Below are 10,681 nucleotides of genomic sequence, written 5' to 3'. Positions count from 1 at the left end.
CAGCGGGTGAGCTTGATTAGTATTTGAACCACGGTTAGCGTCTGATCGACAAATCAACCCTTTCGAGATGCTCGCATTCATTCCAAGTTCGGTTTGAATTGTTTTGTGGGGCCTGTGCCAAAGTTGCATTTTTGGAATTCGTCGGTGTCAAAAGGTGGTGGTGTGTGTAGATTTAGAATAGGTCATCAGGTCACTTTATTCTCTCTGTTTCGTTTTTTTCCCTCTCCAAGAATGGAGAACAGAGCCGCGGTTCTCCATGACGTCACGCAGAGAGCTTTTCCGGCGAGGACAAATGGCAAAATTTACTAGTTACTACTAGTAAACCCTACACGTTGTTTAACGCCTGCTCCGCTTTGCCTGCAGGCTGGGCAGCTTTGCATGCATCAGACATGCGAAAAGTACGCTCGGCAGAACTGGATTGATAATTATCTGATTAATTAGCGGCCGTTAATTTTGTGCAGGCTGGGAAAAGTTTGTAACATCCCAAAAATTTACCAAATTAAATCACGCGCTAAAATATTTTTTTAAAATTTTTTTCATCATTGAGCTCATTTAACCATAACACTAATTTCTTCTCAGAAATTTTCGTCGTCCCAATCATCCTTCCATCTTTTTCTTCTCTTTTTTCCGCCGACCGTACCCCTCCATCTTTTTCCTCGCCGCCATCCCATCCCGCGCCGCTCGGCTGCCTGCCGCCCACGCACAACCGCCCGTCGCGATCACGGCCGCGCTTTTCGCCATCTCTCTCTTTCTCTCTCTCCTTTTCTTTTTCTTTTTCTTTTTCTTTTTTCTTTTTCTATTTTCTTTTTCCCTCCTTCCCTTCTCTTCCTTCTCTCTCCTTTCCTCCGCATGCTGCAGAGCAGCTCGCCGCTGCGCCGACCCTGCTCCTCGAACGCACGCGCGCGCCCGCCTGCTCCCGGCTGCCTCCACGCGCTCCACGCGCCCCACGCGGCCGCGCCGCTCGCCGAGCCGCTCGCCGACTCGTCCCGTCGCCTGGCCACCTCGCCGCGCCGCCCGCCGAGCGGCACTGCTCGCACAGCACCCCGCCTCGACGCTCGAGCCCGCACAGCTCGACGCTGAGCACCACAGCCGGCCCTCCACGTGCCCACTGCCCGAGCCGTCGCGTCGCCGCCGCGAATCGCGCCGCCGACGCTCGCAAGCGGTCGAGCCCCATTAATGGCGCCCCGCCGAGCTCGCCGGCCGCCACCACCGCCTCGCTCCTCCTCCACTGCCTTACTCCGCCTATAAATAGGCTCCCCGCGCAGCTCATCTCCCCCCACGACCTTCCACCACCGCTCCTAGCTCCCTCCCCAAGCTCCTAGCGCCGCCGCCGCACTCAGCTATGCCGCCCCGTTGCGCCCCAGCCCGAGCCGAGGTAGGGATAGAACCCTCTCGGTCCCCTCTCGCTTTTCCCCCTCCCCTTGACGCCGCCGTGCCTCCAGGACGCCGGTCCAGGGCCGCCGCCACCCGCCGTCCGCTGGTCGTCGTGGCCAGGCCGCCTCGGACCACCTCCGCCCGAGCCGCGGTAGGGAATCGACTCCTCTCACTCTCCTCTCCCTTTTCCCCCCTCTTCCCGAGCGCCGCCTTGCCCTAGCTCGCCGGCGACGAGCGCCGTCGTACGCCCCCCTCCTCTGTTTCCAGTTACGGGAGGAAGAGGAAGGGCACATTTGTGCTGAGCCCCCTGCCCTTTCTTCTTTTTATTTAAGTGTCCTCCCACTCTTTAGTCTATTTGCCAAAAAAACCCCTTCCCTTCCCTCTATTCTTTAAAGAACCCTTCCACTCTCTAGTTCTTTTACAAAAGAAACCCTGCCTACTTTCCTATTCACAAATAAACCCTCCACCATATAAACATATTTATAAATAAAACCCTACCCCTTTCCAGAATAACCCAAACATTCCCCAGAATTCTAATCAGGTCCTTTCACTAATTACAAACAAGTCCCTGGACCCTTGTTTAGACCCTAAACACCCCGTTAACTTATTATTTCATACGCCAAAAATCCTCCAATCGCCCTCAAACTTTACCACGTCATTCCAAACATAGTTTTGGCCATGCCATTAGGAAACCGCCAATAATATTACTCCTATCTCCATATCTTAATTGTTTCTGATTCGAGCTCAACGATAAAACCTTTATTTCTTTTTCTTGATTGTGTGTTTGTTTGTATACGTCGTAGATCACGGTGTGAATGAGGGAGAGGCCGCCGACGAGCCGCGAGTGAATGAGGACCAGTTATGCGACCCCGAACCCGAAGGACAGTACCTCGATCAGGACTTCCCGGAAGGCTTTGAAGACGGCAAGTTCAATCCCATTCTTTGATGCATGTTTTGTCCCAGTTTTATAAACACAACCTATTGGCCTGTTTTACAAAATTGCATATGTTTTGACTGTTAAAAACATGGTTGGATACCCACCCCTTGATCTGTTATAACCATTCCTTGACCACCTAGATTAATGTCTGAATGTGATTTGTTTGGACATTAATCGCTGCTAGAACGCTTAGGACCTTAAACACGGTACAACTTGTTTTATAAAAAGAAAATGTGTGAGAGTGTGTGGGAAGGAAAAAATGTGGAATTTTCGAAAGATAAGTTTAGACGGGATGGATGGTACTTCTGTGTGATTTGCCAAATGGTGTGCTCTAACCTGTGTGGTAGAGCAAGGAAGGGAGATATTCATGTTGTCACAATTAAGGACCGAGTTGGTGTGTCATCTCACCTAACTCCACTATCGTGCAAACCACTCGACCGTTGTATGGGCAACGACTTAGCATAAACCCCACTAGTTAGTCTGATAGCCATCAGGAGAGCTGAGAGAAATGGGTGACTGAGGAGAAGGGATAAGCTCTGTGTGACTTATGCCCCGGTTAAACCTAGGTGAAAGGTCGATGACCCCTTGGTGGATCCCGTGGTGGCTAGTCAGGTCTAGCTAAGGTGGGTAATGGCTTTGTTGGGATCTGCACCGACACTAAGGTGATCGTGCTGTGGTACCCCGCTTGTGGGTAAAGTTGCACACCTCTGCAGAGTTAAAATCTATTCGAATAGCCGTGCCCACGGTACTGGGCGAGTTACGGTGTGGTCACATAACTAGTGTTTCTTCTGGGAATGGATGAGTTGGCGTGAGTTGTTTTGGAAAAGTGTCCGGCAGTTGTGCCGTGTGCTACGGCGGATGAGGAGTCCGGTAGCAACTTAAAACTTGGATCCTGTGTGGATCAACACTACGGGTTACTCGGTACAAGAAAATTTGCTTTAAAATCCTTTCTTTCAAATGAACCCCTGCATAAAAATTAGCTTTCCGTAAATTAAACCCTAGCCTTATCCTTGATTTACCCTGTGCATTATATTCTGTTTATACCCCTCCGTGGGTGTGGTTGGACTTGCTAAGTACGTTTGTACTCACCCCATTCTTAATTTTTACAGAGGAAGATCCAGACTTCATTCCCGAAGACATTGAGTAGTGGTTCCGTCCTGCACCCAACTTTGCCTGTGGATAGGGTCACCCGCAGGAAGTTCCGTATGGCGCAAGACTCTGATGACCCCCTCTTCATAGTTAATGTCGTTGTGTGGGTGTTAGTTGTTATTCTCGCGTTAGTGGCGCTTCACTGCCCACTCCCGTGTAGAGTTGTACGGTGATGTACCATCTGATATAATATAAGTATTATCAGCCTCCTGGGACTGATATTGTATCACTTTTAAGTCTTCTCTTACGAGGGGACGCTTCAAAGTACTTGTATTTGCAGTCAGTAGATTGCTCCACTGCAAGGTGTTCATTATTTTACCCTCTCCAAGTGTGCACAGTTGGCGTTTGTAAATTCTTACGGTCACTTTTCTTGTCACTGATTCATCCACGTTTATCTGTGCATGACTGCGTGTACTTACTTCTTTCCTAAACGCAAAACCATTCTGATTTGTTTTTAAGTTAGATCCTTCTAACTGAGTGGCCATAGTGAAAGGGCATGGAGCCTAGTGATTATAAGAGTGCTAGCACAACAGATTCTGGATTCGATTTCCAGTGAGAGCAGATATTCTATGATTTAATGGTGTTGTGCTTTCAGTAGTAGCCGACATATATTCCCGCCGACAGTAAGACGTCTCTGGTGACAATCTCGAGGATTTGCCAGCCTAGTCTTCGAAAATACTTATAGGGGTAGAGTTTGCGTACATATGTTCATATGGGTGTGAATACGCGTATATTGTAAATGTCTGAGTTGTACTGTGTAATCTAAAAAACTCTGTGGCCATATGAATTGATTATATGAGGTCGGCAATCCTAGGTTCGTCGTGCATGGAACTTACTATAATACTCCCTCCGTTCTCTATTGATAGTCCTATTTCACCTTGACACAATGATCAAGAAAAAGCAATCTTGCTTATCATCTAATTAATGTAACACAAGGCTTTTGCTAGTTCTCCAATGTCTTTGCTAGAAACTCCTCATTACTGATGCTATTTATTGTAATGGTTCTTATCAATAGCAAATAGGACTATCATTTGTGAATATTTAAGTTTTGGAAATAAAACTATCAAAAGAGAATGGAGAGAGTACTATAAAATGACGTCGAATGGCAAAATTAAACTACTTGCCGTCATATATACATTTCTGGAGGGAGTATATGTACTAATTTACTAGTAAAGTGATACTCGTACGTGTTGAAGTGCAACCGTGAAGACTAGGGCTTGTCGACGCCATGTGTTGGGTTCTCAGTTTCTTAGAAGCCCAAACAGGGAGCATGAACAGTATGAAGAGGCAATGGAAGTGAAATGCACAATTCTCCTGAAATAACCAGAAAATTCAACCCCCTGCACAGTGGAGTGAGGGGGCTATTTATACCCTTAGCCCTCGGCTAGAGTTTCCTAAATTGCCCCCTTCCCAGCTCATTTACAACTCACTTCCAACCGGCTCCGGGGTAAAATTACAGGGTGAGAGGTTTACAAATCCGACCTTCTCACGTATTCGGGAGGTTTACAAATCCGACCTTCTCACGTATTTACGTTTTACACACATGTCTTCAGTCGACGAAGGTTAAGCTAACCTTCGGCCATCTCCGGAAGTTTGGGCCATGAAGGTTCCATCAACGATCGGCCAGCCGCCATCCTCGTCCCCGGTTGCGGGCTCTTTTTTCGTCGGTCTTGATCTTCGAGTTAATGCTTCCGGGTGGCCGTTTGTCACCTTAGGCGCGGCGGAGGCGGTATCCTTCGGGACGAAGGCCTTGGGGCTTGCGCTCGCGCTTCTGGGCAGCCTTCCGTTACCTTCGGGACGAAGGTTATAGTTTGCCAGCTTGCGCTTCTCAGTGTTCATCCAATACCTTCGGGTACGCTTGGCTCCATTTTGTTGTGGCCCTGCAAACAGGTTAGGGAGCATTTCCGAGGGTGAGGGCTCGACCCGGAGGTCCAATCCCCAACAGTAGCCCCTCGAGGGCGAGGTCCGAAGCCGACGGTCCGAACCCTTGTTTTTGAAGAAGATTGCGTGTATCCTTCGGGAAGCTCCCGAGGAAAAACGTCTCCCGAACCGTCGGCTACAACGGTCGGTTTTTGCTGTATACGTGTCGTTCTCTGATTGCGCCGCTTGAGCTGCCGTTTCCTCGGTTTTACCGCTGGAACTGTTCCTTTTCACCGCCTATAAAAGCGAAGGGGTGGGGGGGGGTTAAAACCCGTGCCTTCTCGAGTTTTGCTTTCCTTCGACGCATTCTGCTTCAGAGCGCTTTTTCCGAAGGTTTAGCTTTCGGGCGTGATCTAGCTCCTTTTTTTTCGGTGTAAGTGTCTGTGGGTTATGGCTCGTACTAAGCAAACAGCAAGGTTGATCGAAGGTTCGTTTCTGTTTCTAATTTGACTGCGTTTTTTGTAGATATGGCATTTATTAAGAGGGGGGTTCTCCGTGCAGACTCTGTTTCAGCCCCCGAGGGAGAGACGGGTGGTTCGCAGCCGTCTCAGCAGCAGCAATCCAGCGATAGCCTTTCAGCGGTGTCCGCGGACGTTACGGATCTAACGGCTCCGGAGAAACGTAAGACACTGCTTTTCGAGCCATCTGTCGTATCTCAGAGCATGATAGACTTCTACGTTACGAAGGGTTACTTCGCGGAGGGTGTTTGTCGACCTCCAGGGGCAGAATTGATTCCCGTACCAGAGACCGGTGAGGTCGTGGTTTTTAAGGATTTTTTTACAGCGGGGCTTAGACTTCCGATGGATCCGATTGTGCCGAAGCTTTTGGAACCGTTCAACGTTAAGCTGCACCACTTTACGCCGAATGGGATTGTTGCATTGGCGAAGTTTTTGTGGGTGGTGCGCAGCTTCGAAGGGGAAGTGTCTGTGGATGCCTTTTGTAGGCTTTTCCAGTTGCACTGCCAGCCCCGTAAGGTTTATGTGGACGATGATTCGGAGCTTAGTGAGGTTCAGAATGGCTGCTGCACCTTCGTTCCTCGTAAGCCGAACAAAAAGACCGGCCTGTTAAAAGTTATGCTTTCAACAGCTTACAGGAACAAGTGGGAGGGGAACTGGTTGGGGTATTGGTTTTACGCCAAGATTGGCTTCCCTGATCCCGAAGGCTCTGGTGAGGAGAAGTACCTTTTAGCTTCGGACATTGAGATGTTCGATCACATCTATCAGCCTGCCTTCAACAAGCGTGGGCCAAGCTTCAAGTCGTGTCTGGAGGCCTTCATGACTTCTTGCCAAGTTTGTGGTGGTAGGGATGCTGTTGAGGAATTTTTGGCTGCGAAGGTTTGGCCGCTTGCTGCCGGTTGGTCTCCGTCGAGATTCGAGCGTAAGCGCTTTGCTGGTTTGAAGTATGACGTTACTTCTCCGGTTTTTGGTCTTCGGAGACCCGAGGGTTCTAGTGACGAAGTTATTGTGGATGAGTTGGAGAGGCAGGCTGCGGAGATACTCGGCCCTTGGAACAAAAAGGAATATCTTTCTTTAGTGGAGGTGTGTGGGGGTAACCTTCGGTTGAACCGTTGCCTGGCTGAGATGGGTGTCGCGTACGAGCCTCGGCCAGTTCCAGCGAAGGCCATTCCGAGAATGACGCCGCCTGGTAACGTTGGTTCGGAGGTTCCTGTTTCGAAGTCTAGGGGTAAGGGTAAGGTGGAGGAGGCGGGGAGTTCCGGGGCTGCTGGCACGCGAGGTCGCGGGCGCGGTCGGAAACCTTCGAGCTCTAAGGTTTCCGTTGCGAGGGCTGAGAGCGCCAAGAGGAAGGCGCAAGATGAGGAGGTTTCTTCGGGCGACAGCATTACGCCTTCATTCATGGAGGAGCTTATGGGGACGGTGGGCGGGGAGATTGTAGTTCCCGAGGGGAGGCTTTTTAGATCCCGTTATGATCTCAGCGATGAGTACGGGACCATGCTTTTTGGTTCCGGCCGTCGGGTTGGGGTGGCTACAGCGCTGATTAACCTTCATTGTTTCTCCGAAGGTACGACGAAGCGCCGGAGGATTCAAAGCCTCGTTAAGACTGGCCCTAGGCCTACAGACCTTCCGAAGCCACCCGTGACGAAGGTGATTGCCTCGGTGGCTGAGGCCCCGAAGGAAGTACAGCCTGTGCTTGCGTTGAACATCGAGGGGGAAATCGCGATTGGCGAGACGCTGATGGCTCTCAGAGGTGGGGATGCTGGATGTTCCACTGCTGTACATTCGGACAAGGAGGAGGGGGAGATGGGTGGAACGACCTTCGACGAGGCTAGTAAGTTTCACCTACTTGGCTTTTCCTGATTACCTAACCTATTCGCCGCCTTATTTCGATGACTTTTTACTTATGTTATTTTCCGCAGCTATATCGGCGTCGATGCAGCAGCTTTTGGCCGTCATGCGCGGACCTGGCGCGACTGGGATTCTTCCTCCCGAGAAAGGTATGGGTCTTGCTTTGTTTTTGGCTTTTGTTTAATTTTTAGTTTTTCCGAAGTTGACTTTGTTTCTGATTCAGGATTTAACGCGGCGGTGGCGGAAGCGTCTACCTCTGACGCGGCTTTCATAGTTGCTGAGCTGAGCAAGAAACTTGCCCATGCCAGTCGTGCTTTGATGCAGAAAGCCAAGGAGGACGCGGACCTTCGGGTGGCAAGTGCCACCGAGAGACTGGATTTGGCCGACAAACTCCGGCGGGCTGAGGCGGAAGTTGCTGTCTTGAGGGACGAGAACCAGCGGCTGAAGGCCAGGTGTTCGAAGCTGGAGTCTGCTGCTTCGGACAATGAGAAGGTTCTGGAGAACCTTCAGAAGACCGTTGAGGGGGAAGCGAATGAGAAGGCTGCCCTCAAGAGCAGGATCACTGAGCTGGAGTGGGTTAAGGCTAAGATGACCGAACTCGAGCAGGTCTTGCCCGAAGTCGCCAGACGAGCCGATGGGGTGTACGAAGAGTACAAGAAGGCTCTTGCTGCCCTTGGAGCGGAGCCTTTGCCTTTGCCTGCGCCGGTCGAAGGTCCCCAAGTTTTCTTCGTGCTTTTGGATTGGTTGTTGTCAGAGTTCGAGGGCCTCGGTGAAGTGATGAGTATTGCAAATGACAACGCTGCTTCTGTCTCCTTCGAGGGGCTTGTTGGGAATCTTCTTCGTGCCGGCGCAGTTGATCCTGCTCGACTCGTTGATTTTCAGTATGTACCCTACGAAGGCTTGGCGGCCGAGGTTGCAGGAATTCAAGAGGTGAAGGCTGCGTTTTTTGAGCGGTTTTGGGAAGCTTCTGGCAAAATTGCGGTTCGGACTCTGGCGGCCGCAGCTGCTAAGGTAGGGTTGTTTCCAGCATTTTTTTTTTGAAACTTCGTCTATTTCTTGCAGGAGGCGTCTCCTGAGCGGCCTTCGGAGGACAATAAAATGTCCGAGGATCGCAGATCTCCTTCGGGGAATGCTGCTGCTGGTTCTTCCGGGGCTCAGGTTTAGAGTTTAGTTTGTGGGGATTTGTTTTGGGGACTTGGAATTTTTTGTAAATATTCCCATGCTGCAGGGCGCAAACAATGCTAGGGTATCTATGAGCTGGGAGTCCTTCAGCCTTGCTCATCCCGGGTGCAGCGTCGCAGAGTACTTGTGCTGGTCTGGCCGTAGCTCGTTGTAATTTTTGTTTTGTTGCCCGATCGTTACCTTCGCGAGGCTCTTTGAAATGTATGATATTCTCGCATGTCTTTCTTTATACATCCTTTTCGCTGTCTCCCTGGATGCATCCTTTGAGGTGCCTTGTATGCATCCTTCTAGGTGCTTTGTTGTATGCATCCTTCGAGGTGCTTTGAAGCGTGCATCCTTCGAGGTGCCTATGTGTGCACCCTTCGAGGTGCTTTGAAGCATGCAGTGAAAACGTCTACAATTTTGTTATTCTTATTACCCGACGAGCTACGTGCGAGAGTAGTGTTAAGAAAAACGTCTCCCCTTTCTCGCACTTGGGTCGTTGGGTCCCTAGTTCGAAGTGTGCGTGGAGGTTGTCCTTCGGGTACGAGGTTGTTAGCATCTAAAGTTACCATGTGTTGTCCGAGGCAGTGCGCGCGAGTTTTGTTTTTGGAAAAACGTCTCCCCCCTTTCTTGCGCGCTTTGTCTCGGTTTGCGTTCGGATGATGGATGCCAATTGTGTGAAAAACGTCTCCCCCCTTTCTTGCATCCGTCTTTCGACTTAGTGAGCGCTTGCTTCGTAATTTGAAAACCTTCGGCTCTTTTGTATTTTTTGGTTTTTTGGCACATTGTGTGCTTGGGCCGAAGGTTATTTGCTTTGTATCATTGAAAGGTGGTCCCTTTTTTGTGTTTTTACCGAAGGTTTTTTTGTTCGGACCTTTTGAAAGGTCGAAGCACCTTGGCCTTTTTTCACTTATTGCGCGTTTTTGCCGAAGGTTTTTTGGTTCGGACCTTTTGAAAGGTCGTAGCCCCTTGGCGTTTTTGGACGTATGGTGTGTTTTTGCCGAAGGTTTTTTGGTTCGGACCTTTTGAAAGTTCCGAAGCCCCTTGGCGCTTTTTTGCACGTATTGTGCGTTTTTGCCGAAGGTTTTTTGGTTCGGACCTTTTGATAGTTCCGAAGCCCCTTGGCGCTTTTTTGCACGTATTGTGCGTTTTTGCCGAAGGTTTTTTGGTTCTGACCTTTTGAAAGGTCGAAGCCCCTTGGCATTTTTTGCACGTATTGTGCGTTTTTGCCGAAGGTTTTTTGGTTCTGACCTTTTGAAAGGTCGAAGCCCCTTGGCGTTTTTTGCACGTATTGCGCGTCGATAAGTATGCAAAGTTTGCGGATTCTGCATACTTTGCTGACTTACTGTTTTTGTAGCATATGGATGCTTGCCGAAGCTTGCCATTCGGGCTGCTTAGGCGAAGTTGACACTGTTTGGGGACAATTCGTTGTATTGAGATTGTTTACACTGGGTCCGCCTCGTTAAAAACCTCACCTCCTGTGCGGAGTTTCCCCTTGTGAGGAAAAGAGTACGGCCCGTTTACAATATGCAATAACTGAAAATAAATGCGAAGGTCCACGATCGCTTATAATTTCGCGACGCGTCCTCTTTACAAGCTTAAATGTAGTACTTTTTTAGGCTATCTGCATTCCAAGGATGCTGCAGCTCGTTGCCTTCGGCGTCTGACAGATGGTAAGACCCTGGCCTGTTGCTCTTGATGACTAGGAATGGTCCTTCCCATTTGGGTTGAAGTTTGCCGGAGGTTTCGGCATTTGGCTTCCTTTTCAAGACCCAGTCTCCGACTGCTATGTTTTTTTTTACTATCTTCTTGTCTCTCCACTTCGCGGTTTCTT

The sequence above is a fragment of the Panicum virgatum genome, chromosome 9N (genome assembly GCF_016808335.1).
Source record: "Panicum virgatum strain AP13 chromosome 9N, P.virgatum_v5, whole genome shotgun sequence".
Lineage (NCBI taxonomy): Eukaryota > Viridiplantae > Streptophyta > Magnoliopsida > Poales > Poaceae > Panicum > Panicum virgatum.
The sequence above is the reverse complement of the archived record's forward strand: the minus strand, read 5'-3'. Positions refer to the sequence as shown.